The sequence below is a fragment of the Portunus trituberculatus genome, chromosome 7, assembly GCF_017591435.1.
Source record: "Portunus trituberculatus isolate SZX2019 chromosome 7, ASM1759143v1, whole genome shotgun sequence".
Taxonomy (NCBI): Eukaryota; Metazoa; Arthropoda; class Malacostraca; order Decapoda; family Portunidae; genus Portunus; species Portunus trituberculatus.
In genome coordinates this window covers 3,419,044-3,433,528 of record NC_059261.1, presented here as the reverse complement: position 1 = coordinate 3,433,528, position 14,485 = coordinate 3,419,044, and the positions used below count along the sequence as shown (strand labels likewise).

Genomic DNA, 14,485 nt, shown 5'->3' with positions numbered 1-14,485 from the left:
TCTCAGCTATCTTCTCTTCTATGATCTGTTGATCTATAATTTCAGCAAGGCCCAAAGTTTTCTCCCCTGACTCTTTGATTTCCTTTTCCAGACTTGCAACTTTGTAATTTACCTCCTTTCTTTCCACTTCCTGACTTTTTCCATTCAGCCTGCTTCTCCATCACTTTTCCTAGAGATTCTCCACATTTTCGCAATTCACTTTAATTAGCTTAACTTCCTCTTTCAGTGCTGCATTTTCCTTCTTCATATCGGCACAGTCTCTCTTTACATTGTCATAACTCGTTTCCAGGCCCTCATACTTTTCAAACAGTTTTCAATTTTACCTTCTAACTCCAGAATTTTCTTCACATAAGCGCTCTTCTCCATTATTCCTTGAAACCCTGTGAAGTCTGATTCCTCTTTCGAGTTCACGGCCGCCATGTTGCGCAGACGTAAACAAACCAGCTGATGGCTCAAACGCAGGCTACAGTTTATATTTACCTTCACTGGACATTATTTTGCTAATCAACAGTTAACATGACTATATGGAGACGGGACAAACATTACCAGCTCCTTTCCCACCTTGGTTACTCTTAGGTAACTGTAGAATTATAGATGATTGCTCTGGAGCTCAGCGACCACCTCCGCCATCGACGATGTCCCGTGTGTGTGTGTGTGTGTGTGTGTGTGTGTATGCAGTGTGCCTCTTTAAATGAAGAGAAGGGCTATTGATGGAAGAGTCCAATACTTTAAAACAAAAATACATAGCAACAATGGACTATTAAAACGAATTCTTGATGATGCAAGGGAATATACCTGTATGGACTGGATGAAGGACACCAAATGATACTTTGAGAAATAAATGCTATCTATGACATAACAATTAACAGTAAATGCGAACTTAAAGAAATAACAAGACGATGGGATCTCCGTAAATGGAGGGAAGACATCAGTGAAGTGCAGAGCTATGACAATTGCTCTGCATACATTCTATACAAGGACAGAGCTAATTGTCTCCCACTCCAAGACAGAAAACACACACACACACACACACACACACGTAGTGTAGTGGTTAGCACGCTCGACTCACAATTGAGAGGCCCGGGTTCGAGTCCCAGCGCGGCGAGGCAAATGGGCATGCCTCTTAATGTGTGGGGTGTGTTCACCTAGCAGTAAATAGGTACGGGATGTAACTCGAGGGGTTGTGGCCTCGCTTTCCCAAAGGTGTGGAGTGTGTTGTGGTCTCAGTCCTACCCGAAGATCGGTCTATGAGCTCTGAGCTCGCTCCGTAATGGGGAAGACTGGCTGGGTGACCAGTAGACGACCGAGGCGAATTACACACACACACACACACACACACACACACACACACACACACACACACACACACACACACACACACACACACACACACACACACATGTTGTCGAGACAAGGTCAAGGTCAGACGGGCAGACCAACGCTCCCCGCAATCAGCTGATCTGGGCCAATACCAGATTGTGTGTTTACAGAGGCCTGGGCAAATGCGTGACTTGTGTGGCAATAGTCTCCAGAAACTACATTGAAAGGCACCATGAGTAGGAAAGAACTTACACCCATAAGCAGGTACGAGAATAGGAAAGGAGTACAAGAAAAGGATGACGATGAGGAAGAGGCTAGATTCGGAGGATTTGATGAGACAAGTACCGCCCTCCACAGGCGAGTCCTAACTTTGGAGAAAAAATTAGACAACTGGATAAGAGAAAGTATGAGAAGTAAAGAGGACGATGAACAGGAGAAAGAGTTTCTGAACTTGAAAGGATAAAAAAGTGGAAAAAAGTGAAGCTAGGTTAAGAGTAGAGAACGCAGAACTGAGAAAAGAACTAGCCAAGTACAAGAAACAGATGGATGAAGGACTCGGTAAAGTAGAGAAAGAAAAAGAGGACCTGAAAGATCTAGTTAGCAAAGAAGAGGAAAGAGTACAGGACATGATTAAAAAAGAAGTACAGGCATGGAGAGTACAAGATAAGAAAGACAAAGATAACTTACAGGAGGTGATTCAAGAACAACTAAAAGAAAGAGACGAGAATATGGCAAACAAAATTATAGGAGTCCTTAAGGAAAAGGAAAACTGCAGAAAAAAAAGAAGTGTAATTACCTTTGGACTAAAAGAAAAAAAATGTAAAATGTAGACCAAGAAGGGAAAAGGAGGAAATGAAGTCAGTTAAAGTCCTACTAAAAAATCTAAATGACGAAGATAGGCAGAACCTAGAGGAGGAAGTGGAGGAAATTCACAGAATGGGACCTTATCAAGATGGAACAACAAGACCAATTAAGATACTACTCAAATCACAAGCAGCAACAGAAGAGATATTATATAGAACAACAACACTCAGAGAAACAGAAGGCTGCAAGGATATTTATATAAGAAAAAATAAGAATGAGGAAGAAAGGAAGAGAAACAACGAATTGGCGGCAGCATGAAGGGAAAAAAATAATGAAAGGTCAGAGGAGGAAAAAAGGCATTTTTTTGGAGAATTCTAGGAGACAGGATAAGAAAATGGTATATAAGAGAGAAGGAAAAGGCAACAGTGTAACTAAAAGTGATAAGGGTAAGAAACTAAAAATGATGTATACGAACATAGATGGGATTCTATCAAGTAAATTAGAACTAAAAGATTACATAAGGAAAGAAAAACTGGATATTGTATGCCTGGCTGAAACAAAACTAAATGGGACAATCAAAATAGGCATAGATAATAGATAGTATGGAGGAAAGACAGAGGGGGTAAAGGAGGAAGAGTCATGATAATGACAAGGAAAGAGATGGTGGTAAACCATGTGGAATATGGGGAAGGAAAAGCAGAAGTACTGTATATTAAGAGATACATATTAATAAAAAGACTTAACAATCATTGTAACATGTGCCACCAAAAACGAATGCATGGACCAACCGAGAATATAAAGACATGATAGATGACACTATAAGGAGTCTAACGAGAATCATAAAAAAAAGGAGAAAAGTGTTATTAGTAGGAGACTTTAACTGTAAAAATGTGGACTGGGAAAATTATGAAAATGGTATGGGGGAAGAAGCTTGGGGAGAAAGATTCCTAAACCTAATGATAGACAATATGATGGATCAAAAAGTAAAGGAAAACACAAGATTCAGAGGAAACAATGAGCCAGCGAGATTAGACCTGGTTTTTCCAAGGGGTATACAAATGAATGATGATATAAGACATAAGTACCCATTGGGAAAGAGTGATCATGTAATATTAGAAGTGGATATAGAAGAGGGAAAAGAAAATAGAGATGAATCATACAAAGGAGACCGATTAAATTACAGAAAGGCTAATATTGAGAATCTCAAGAACTATTTCAAATACGCTAACTGGGAGGAGATGGAAAACTCTGAGGTGGTTTAAAGGTGCGTTCACACGATCGAACAATGTTCGACGGACATAATTGTTACCAACTAGCAGTGGAAAGCGAAAAGGCTCGCTGATGACGTCAGAAGCGAGCACCAAGTGGTGTACCGGACACTGTCCGTGTTCGCAGCATCGAAACGTCACACACTGTCTGGTGTGGAAGTATACGATGCTGCCAAGTACACGATGAACAAAGTCACTTGGTTACAGGATTTTCAAAGTCCGTCAGTTCACTAGGTCTCAATTGTCCTGTTAACATGGCCAGCAGTACCTCAGTCAAGGAGAAAAGTTGCCACTGGGACAGAAAAGAGACCCTGCTACTAATAAAACTATACCGGCAAAATCCATGCTTATGGAATGTCAAGGCTGATGTGTACAAGGATAGGAACAAACGTGTCGCGACCATCAATGAAATAACGGCGGGAATGAATAAAAGTGGATTATCTGTTACTGCTTCTGAAGTGAAGAAAAAAATAGAATCCATCCATAGTCAATATAGGCGAGAGCTACGTAAACTGGGGAAATCAAAGAAGTCGGGGCCTGAGTTACCAACGGACATTACCTTCGAACATTGTCCACCGGTCTATGCCCTGTGAGCAGATTCGAAACGGTGGTAAACACCCTCATCTGGTACCACTGCTTGTTGCCAGATCCGCTTCCATCGTTTCACCGCTTATGACGTTATCCTGCTTCTCCTGTGATATGGTAACGATTTTGTCCGTCGCACATAGTTCGATCGTGTAAACGCACCTTAAGAGAAATATAACTTATTTTTGGAAATATACAAAACAGGAGTCAGGGAATATGTTCCGAAACATACACCTAAGGAAGAAGGAAAGAAAGATTGGTTTAATGCAAAGTGTGCTAGGGCAAAGGAGAAAAGAGATGGAGCATGGAAAAGGTGGAGGAGAAATAGAAATGCAGTAAATAAGGTAAACTTCAAGATAGCAAGAAATGAATATGTTAAAGTGAGGAAGGAAGAGGAGAGGATCTATAAAAAGACATTGTCGAAAAATGCAAGGAGCAACCAAAATTGTTTTACAGATTCATAAATGGAAAAATAAGACAAAAAGGAACAATAGAAAGGTTAAAAGGAGAAAATGGGATGGTGGAAGACCCAAAAAGTATGGCAGAACTGTTAAATAATAAGTTCCAGGAGGTCTTTACTATGGAATCCAAATTTGAAAGGCCACAGGGTAATAGAGAAGCCATCTATATGGAAGAGATTAAAGTAACCAAGCTTGAAATAAAAGAGTTAATGAAGAAACTGGATGAAGAAAAGGCAATGGGACCGGATGAAGTCTCAGGCAGAATACTGAAAGAATGTAGGGAAGAACTAGCAAGTCCTATATACATCATAAAATGCTCAATAGAAAATGGAACAGTACCAGTAGAATGGAAAAGAGCTGAGGTGGTTCCCATATATAAGAGCGGAAGGAAGGAAGAACCTTTAAATTACAGAACGGTATCACTAACTAGTGTAATATGTAAGATGTGTGAAAGAGTAATAAAGAAACAATGGATCGAGTTCCTTGAAGACAACAAATTATTATCAAATAGCCAATTTGGCTTTAGAAAAGGTCGGTCGTGTGTAACAAATTTACTGAGTTTCTACTCTAGAATAGTTGATAGGGTACAAGAGAGAGAGAGGGATGGGTTGATTGTATTTACTTGGATTTAAAAAAAGGCATTTGATAAAGTGCCACATGAAAGGTTGCTGTGGAAATTAGAGGAGAAGGGTGGCTTAAAAGGAAGCACATTGAGATGGATGGAAAATTATTTGAGGAGGAGAGAAATAAGGACAGTAGTTAAAGATATGAAGTCCAAGTGGAGAGCAGTAAAAAGCGGAGTGTTGCAACGGTCAGTATTGGCACCAATACTTTTTCTAATATATATAAACGACATGCCAGAAGGAGTGAACAGCTACATAAATCTGTTTGCAGACGATGCGAAACTGTGCAGAGTTATAAAGCAAAAAGAGGATTGTGAAATACTGCAGGAAGACCTAAATAAGATCTGGGAATGGAGTAAAAAGTGGGAAATGGAATTCAATGTGGACAAAAGCCATGTCATGGAAATGGGAAAAAGTGAAAGACAACCCATGGGAATCTATAAGATGGGAGACGGAGTAGAACTGGGGAAAGTAAAAAAGGTAAAGGACTTGGGAGTGACGATGGAAGAAAACAATCAACCAGTAAGCCATATTGATAGATTTTTCAGAGACATAATTTGCTAAGGAATATTGGAGTAGCATTTCACTACATGGACAAAGAAATGATGAAGAAATTGATAAGTACTATAATAAGACCCAGATTAGAATATGCAGGAGTTGTGTGGACCCACCATAAAAAGAAACACATAAGGAAGCTGGAGAGACTACAAAAAATGGCCACAAGAATGGTTCTAGAATTTCAAGAGATGACATATGAGGAGAGGCTAAAGACTATGGATCTACCAACCTTGGAATGGAGAAGAGAGAGAGAGGGGATCTGATACCCTCTAAGGCAGGACACACTCAACCACCTCCCCTATGCCTCGCTCACCCTTGCCCAATTCCCTGCATTCCCAGAACCCTCATCTCTGTCCCCTCCCTTGCTCCTCGCCCTACACCCTTCCAGGTTCTCATCCTTATTCTTAATCCTGCTTCCACTTAACCCCTGAACTCCATTATAAATGTGGTATTCCTAACTACCCAACTACCCACACCCAAGGCTCAACAGACCCAGTGCCACCACAAATCAAACCTCACAGCCACACCATGACACACTACTAGACCCTCCTTCATTCCAGAGGGCCCCTACAAAACAGACCTAACTGAAGATTGGGAATTTGTACCCCCAACCCCTCTGAACCAATACCATACACCAAAGACTCCCGAGCCCAAAGCCCCACAGCCAGCAGCCCAGCAGCCCTTGCCCTCCCTTGGGAGTGCAGGCTTTGTACCATCTTCCACTTCCGGCCCAGCATGCCTTGGGTTTTGTATGGCCTGCTTTTATTAAGGAATTAGCACCAATAGCACTTGATTTCTTTAACTTCCTGCTTTCAGGGTATAGCTTCAGTAAGAGGACTCCTCACCTTCATCACATTGCACACACTTGCATCCCACTTTATTTTCTGGAATGCCCAGTCTTTGTACAGGAAACTTCCAAGTTTTAAAACCACGCTCTCTTCAAACTCTCCTCTTGTTGTAGGTATCTGAGACGTGGCTCACAGATCCATTCTCTCCCTCCTTTCCAAACTATACTTCTTACAGGAAGGACAGGGAGACCAGTGAAGTAAGAGGCAGCCTACTTCTACTGATGCCCCAGTCCCTTCCTTCTAATCCTGGACTGGAGCATCTGAGAGTGACTGTTATCTTTGACTCGGGCTCTTTAAATATTCTGCTAATTTGCAATCTATGTCTTAAATATCTCCTCCTTTCAGGAATTTCAACACTTGTTTTCTCAGATTCTCTCCCAGCATTACCTATGGGTGACTTTAACCCGTAAAGTGTTTAGTACATATATATATATATATGGATCATCTTTTTTTTTTACTTCACGGCACCTAAACCTGTAGAAATGGTTCAAGATGTCTTTTCTATGCCTAAATATGATTTTGAAAGCTCACTCTGATTTTTATTGTATTGCTGTGGTCTATTACATTGAATGTATCCATGACCACAAATAATTTGTTGAAGAAATAGCTATTTTTATAGAAATATATCAGTGGTGTCATAATTATTTTCAATATACTCAAAATCCTGTTTAGTAGATCAGCTATTTTTATATTATTCCAACTTGAATAGCAATTTCAAGCTATTTTGTGTTCATGCGTACAGTCATTGTCGGTTGTGTTGGCAGCCCTGCGGCGTGAGGAGCCGGGTGGCGGGCCGGCCATGCATGTCATCCAGACACGCTGCCACAACCTCCCTGTTAGCACGTATTGTCCTGCACCATGCCGCGGGGCTTGACATCGGTGCAAATAGAGAATATTCTCTATGACGATAATGTGACAGAGTTGGGGGACACTGATCTCTCTGAGGAGGACGATAATGATGACTCTGATCACATACAATCAGACAGGGGGAGTGATGATGAAAAGGAAAGTGGGTCTGCTCCTGCTCATTCCAGCAGGAAGTGGAAAAGGGATGATGGGGAGTCTGGGCTTGGAAGCTACATAGTAAATGGGAAAATGTGTGGGGTATGTGGTCAGCAGGCAGGCGAGGGCGGGCGGGCTGTGGTATGCAGGAGTACCAACATAAAAAACATAAAATTGGTATAATGGCTTATTTGGGCAGCTGTGTACAATTTTTTTGTTGTTGGTGTTAGAAAACATGTTATGCTTGTGCAATGAAGGGATAATATTGTGCTACTTATATACAGAGAAAATATAGTCTGTACGAGTGTGATAAATTTGGTATTATGATATGACTATAGAAAGGCTAGACAAACAATCCTAAGATATATTTTACAAGAAACTCAAACTAAACAATGTATAGTCATGGAAGAAAAATTCAGTGTGTTGGAAATAATAAATAAGAAGCGGAAGTTACATAGTACTGTTCTACATGTTTCGTCTTATGCAGCACCACTCTAGTATTGCTGCCAGGCGTGAAAGGACTCATGGAAAATGATGGCTTACAGGTAACACTTAGATATCGCATTTATATCGATCGTTCAAATCCGTTATTTTTTTGTAATTTTAAACGACAATAATATTATTTGGCCAAAATCCAACCCAACGTGACCTGTTTCACCTCTATAAAGCAACACTGTACAGGTTAATGCCTATCACAACTTCTGGGAACCGGCCCTCCCCAGGAGCCGGAGAAACTGTTCAGGCGCATCACTCTTGAGTTTCCTGGCGGATAGTGATTCCCTCTCCCTTCTCACACCTCCTGGCCTCCCTACCAGGATTGATCCAGTTTCAGGGAACCCTTCCACTCTAGACCTGTACCTGGGGAATGGCCCACTCCTCCTCACCACTATAACAACTGGCCCTTACATGGGGACTGACCATCTTCCTGTGATTATTGCTTTCCCACCAGTACTACCATTCCCCCTCACTTCACGCAGGCCCTGTTGGTCTTTAAAAAAAGGGAGACCTGGTATCCTTTAAAACAGAATTAAATTCAATTGTCCCATCCAAGACCCTCTCCCAAAAATTCACTACCTTACAGAAGTCATGGTGATGGTGGGAACCCACCACTCTCTCTGCGTCCCCTTACCATTCCTCTGAGTTCCCTGGTGGCCTTGGAAGTGTGTGGCAGCCCTTTAGGCCAAGTGTCATGCCTTTACAGCATGGCAAAGGCACCCTGTACCTCCACTCCATCAACATTTTCATTACTTGGAGGCCCAGTGCAAGCGTGTTATTCCTGATGAGAAACACTTAGCATGGGCCTCCTTTTGTGCTTCTCGACCTTTTCCACCTCCCTGACTTGATCGATTTAGATCATTTCACATCAGTCAGTGCCAAGGAATTCGGCATGCAGCTCGGCATTGACAAAACCTCAAGGTCTTGTGATAGCAATCAACTACATTTCTGAGGCTACTACAACAGATCAGTGACACCAACAAAGACACTTGACACTATGATCACCTCTTCTGTATATCCTGAACAGATTTGCAACACAGCCATAGAAATAGCAACCCAAGTACTAAGCCAAGCCTGCTCTTGCTATGATGCTTACCACGCAACTTGCTTCCTCAAGGCATCCAAGCAAGTCGTCAGTGAGTACCACTCACTGATCACAAAGAGCTGTTGAAAAATTCATGCACGCAAGCCATCTACTCCTCAGGCTTCTCCTATCTTCCCTACATGTGCTCCTTCGCTTCTCCAATCTGCTATTTACACTATCTCTTTCTTCCTGGGTTGCTGTTTGTGGCTTCTTCCTTGCAAAATATTTTTCCATTTTCTTCACTTGCTCCCACACACCACCACCATCCCACTAACCCTGTATGACATCCCTCTCCAATAGTGTTCCTCTGGAAAGGTTCTCGGCCTCCTTTCAATTTCCTTCTTAACTTGGAGAGCACATATCCTCTCTTAAAAACACTGCCTCCCATCGCCTCTCCTACACACCGTATCCCACATCTCCTGGGATGCTGACCACAAGACCCTACTCTTCCTTCACACTGTCCTCATTCTGTCTACCTTGACTATGGATGTCATATCTATTCTTTAGCTTCTGACTCTCTTCTTTACCTCCTTAACCCTATTCACCATCTTGGCCTACATCATGCCCTTGACACCTCTGTTCCTCTCCCGTTGGAAGTCTGTGCAAGGAAACTGGACTCCTCATCTCTCTCATGCCAGACTCATCCTTTCCCTCAGGTGTTATGCACATCTCCAATTCCCAACAACAAAGATTATGATTTCTCCCACTCTCTCTCTCTCTCCTCCTTTCCATGCCTACCCACTCCATTCCCTGTCCATATGCAATCTCTCCTGTTCCATTCCCTTTTCCCTACTCTTCATGTCATTCCACTGTATCACTATATATATATCCCTTCCTTTCCTCCTTGATTCCTTCCTTCCTCCTATATCTGCATCTCCATTTATATATATATATATATATATATATATATATATATATATATATATATATATATATATATATATATATATATATACACACACACACCTAACCCTCCGTTATTGCGTTTAGGTGTTATCGCGCACTTATGAAAATCTGCAAAATTCAGTTCTAGCACATCTGGAAAGTCGTTATTGTGCACCTGTAGTAGTAATAGTAGTAGAAGTCGTAGTACAGTGGAGACTCAATACTCAAACTTCACTTGTTCCAAATGGCCGTTCGAGTATTAAAAAGTTAGACTATTGATACCTATAAATCAGGTACAGTAAAACCTCAGCTCACGACCATAATTGGTTTCTAAATCCTGTTCGTCACCCGATTTGTTCGTCCCCTGAATCACTTTTTCCCATAAGAATGTATTGAAATACCATTAATCTGTTCCAGACCAAAAAAAAATCATACTTTTGTCCATAAAACCCATTCAAAATAGACCTTTAATGTATGCATGACATGAACGAAATAATTATAGAAAGCCTAAATTGTTTTACTTACCTAAATGCTATCAAAATGATAATAGAATGAATAAAAAAGAAAAGGTTATTTACTTGAGAGACTGGACGTTGATAGCATGATGGAATGGAGGAGAGGAGGATGGGTAGAAAGACAGACAAGAAAAGCCATGGACACACTCTTCTGCTACACAGTAATGCAAAAAGAATTTTCCAAGAAAAAGCGCCAGACCACCATGCTGCAGTTTTTCAAGAAAACACCAGTGGAAGATATAGTACAAGAAGAGGATGTGGACAATCTCGTGGAAGCAGAGAAAGCACAGGTGGATGATGATGTCCTTGACTCGGAGATGGACAGTGATGGTGAGTGCTTGTGAGGGGTGAAGACATTGGTTTCCTGAGTGGTTGTGAGGGGTGAAGACATTGGCTTCCTGTGTTTATTTTTTTTCACTAGAGTTTACTTTTACTTTTATACTGTGGGTTTATTTTTGATAAGTGGATTTTTGATAAACTGGAAAAGGTCAGAGAGGACGATGGTGACTGACTGTGCTGTGAGTGGTGAAGGCAGTGATGCAGTGTGTTGTGTTTACGTATTCTTTGTTTTGTTGTTTTCTCTTATTATTTCTTGCTTTTCCCTTTACTTTAAACACACTTCTAGTATTTAGAATGGTACATAATAAAAACATGTTAATTTAGCCAAATAAATAAGAGTATTTTGTACAAATATTTTTGGACCACATCCCACATCCCCCCTATTATCTATTGTTTCTTAAGAGAATTACAAGTTTGTTTTACGCAGATTTTGGAATACATGATGCCTCTTTGAACACAACTATCGTGTAAATCGAGTTACCTATACGTCCAAAGCTAGTGCCTGAGAGGACCCTGAGGCAAAACAGGGTCCTAGGCCTCTTTGTCCACTTGCTAGCAAAGAAAAATTGGCAAGTATTAAAAGAACAGTCCATAAAAACTAGGGCGGGCGTTCGGATACCCAATGTAGTAGTTTGGGATCGTTCAAGTCATGTCCAACAATTCCGCCGGAGACTTCCTGAGTCAGGCCCATGACTTTATTAAATGGTCCTATTTATCAATGATGCTGAGGATATCCAGACCTGGGCACGAGAAAAGATAGGGCACACCCCAGTATTTAATACTATACCTTGTTTACTTAACCTATATTCCTGGCGCCGAGGCGGGTTTAAAAGCTGGGCGCTGATTGGGTGCACCCCTCTCTCGCTAGCACCCACGGAGAGGCTGTGTCTCGTATGTCCAGTGAGAAATGTTTTTATTTTATATGCTATAACTCACTTCATATAAGGGATAGCCAGATTTGGTTAACACCATAAGACTCAGCAGTGACTGTAAATCAAGATGTATTGTAGAAAATTAACAAAAAAAAAAAAAGGTAATGGTATTATGACGAGTTGAACTGCGACGATTTCATAAAAATGTTTATATCCTGTTTTGTTTTGCTCGTTATTTTCAAAGGATGTTCATTGAATGCTGAAATATATTATTGCATCATATAGGAAAAACTCATGAACATGATAGTGTTATCAGAATGCAGGTAAACCTCCACTTAATGAAAACACATTGTCATTTGTAGTCACATGTTACTCGCCGCGGCTTGTGGCGAGCCCAACACCACCACCACCAACATTACCACGGAGTGGCTCGCCGTAAGCCGCGGCGAGTAACATGTGGCTACAAATGACAATGTGTTTTCATTAAGTGGAGGTTTACCTGCATTCTGATAACACTATCATGTTCATGAGTTTTTCCTATATGATGCAATATATTTCAGCATTCAATGAACATCCTTTGAAAATAACGAGCAAAACAAAACAGGATATAAACATTTTTACGAAATCGTCGCAGTTCAACTCGTCATAATACCATTACCTTTTTTTTTTGTTAATTTTCTACAATACATCTTGATTGTACAGTCACTGCTGAGTCTTATGGTGTTAACCAAATCTGGCTATCCCTTATATGAAGTGAGTTATAGCATATAAAATCAAAAAAATTTCTCACTGGACATACAAGACACAGCCTCTCCGTGGGTGCTAGCGAGAGAGGGGTGCACCCAATCAGCGCCCAGCTTTTAAACCCGCCTCAGTGCCAGGAATATAGGTTAAGTAAACAAGGTATAGTATGTACATTAACTGGCATGGTATCATGGCCATCCCCACCAATGGCAATTGTTTTGTTCCAAACTTACAAAATAAACTCCACATTGTCAAATCCTAAGTCCTCCCATGGTTCAATCTTCATCACATAGTTCATCCCTGGGAAACCCCCCTCACCCAATTAAGGATTTGTCATACCTGTCTTGCACACTGCTATCTCATGTCTCCCTCTCCTCCCGATCTCTGCCCTCATTGTCAAGCTCAACTTTTGGCACGCAATGTTCTCCTTTCACGTCTGCACTTAACAAACATCCATTATGCTGCCTTCTCTTACCTCCCTGCTGCTTCCTGAATGCCCTGCCACTCAAGACATTCTTACAGAATCTTATTTCTCCTTGATAACTTCATATCCTACCTCCAGTGCATTTTTGTTCATCTCGAGAAGTAACCATTCTTCTCAACTTCCCATGAACCACACTTTCTAAGTTTTATCTTTTCTTCCTCCTCTTCACCATAGTGCCATATGACCTATCCTATCTGGCACAGTCTCCCCTTTTTATTTATTCACCAACTTGACAATCCTAAGTTTAAAGTGAAACTTGCATATATCCCCCTGTATACACATGTATCTTGGTGCACATACAGGGGGGAATTCATGTGCTTGTTTCATCTTTCACTTATTTTTCTTGGGACAACCCTGACCTGACCCCAGTCGCTGAAGACAATCTTGGCTTCCCCTCCTCCCTTTTTCAAGGCATGAATTGTTACTAATATTATTTCAAAGGACAATCCTGGCTTTCTTTTTCCCCTTAACAGCATAAATTGTTAACATCCATTTTACATACAACCACATTGCTAAAACCAATCATAAGCTACATGTTTCACACCACCAGGCAGGGAGGACACCCAACACTGGCTGTACACACCCTTCATTTGCTGCTTCCTTATGTGCGACCCTGCCTTCATATGAAGCAAGGCACCACCTGCTTTGATTGCAGACAGGATGTGTCCTGGGAAACCTCTGCAAAATGGTAATGCAGCTTGAGGACAATAGTTATGAAGACAATGAACATTCTGCATCACTCACACACTAATTCTTCAATTAAACAAGTTTTAAATCTTATGAATCTCAAAGTTTGTGACTTCCTTAAAAAAGTCATTACCTGAACTATATACAACACAAACACACCACAATTCCATATCTATTTCTTTTTCTACATCCATGAAATGAATTCCCAAAAACCATCTTGATCTCTCATCAATTATCTCACATACACACATCTCATCTCGCATACACATCTCAATATAAAAACCTGAGCCATGCATCTTCTCTTATGCCACGCTGATCACTGTACATCATTTCTTCCAACTGTTTTGATTAATGGGAGCACCACACATGCACTTACCCAGCCTATATGTTGTTGGATGTCTTGTTTTGTGCCATTAATTTCATGATTACTGTTTTCTAACTTTTAAGTAAAAGAAACATCCATTTAGCAATCTTATTAACCACCTTTCACTTATCACATGCACACATACACACACCGTGATCATTTAGCATTCATCACACTCAACAGCACTGATTATACACAGTTAAGAATAGCTTGACCAAAATTCCTGAGAATGAGTGCTACACATTTGAGATTTTCTCAGTTTCAGAATATTTTTGTGGATTTATAAAATAGGACAGCTTGTGGGTGGTATCAAAGTATAAATATGATATCTTTTTACATTTCACAATGTAGCTTGTATGTGTATATACCCTGAATGTGGTGTTATAAGGGATGCAAAGAATACTGGAGAGTAAACAACTGTGCCCATTGAACAAAGCTTCAGTGCTTAATTTACAGCTGAGGGAGGTGCCATAAAGAATCCATGAAAGACAGGAACCACAGCACTCCCCTGCCTACTTCCTTCTTTCCACTACCTTCTCATTTCATG

General features: G+C 40.8%; 1 protein-coding gene across 2 annotated transcripts in view; it reads right to left on the bottom strand.

Moving 5' to 3' along the window:
• Positions 1 to 12,498: 12,498 nt before the first annotated feature.
• LOC123498026 (activating signal cointegrator 1 complex subunit 2 homolog) overlaps positions 12,499 to 14,485 on the bottom strand; it is a 37,269-nt gene continuing 35,282 nt past the window's right edge. The window contains exon 6 of one of the 2 annotated variants that reach the window (XR_006672621.1): positions 12,499 to 13,565. The gene's annotated coding sequence lies outside the window, so the exon portion shown is untranslated. The remainder of the gene's footprint in view (positions 13,566 to 14,485) is intronic. The other variant, XR_006672622.1, reaches the window with a different exon arrangement.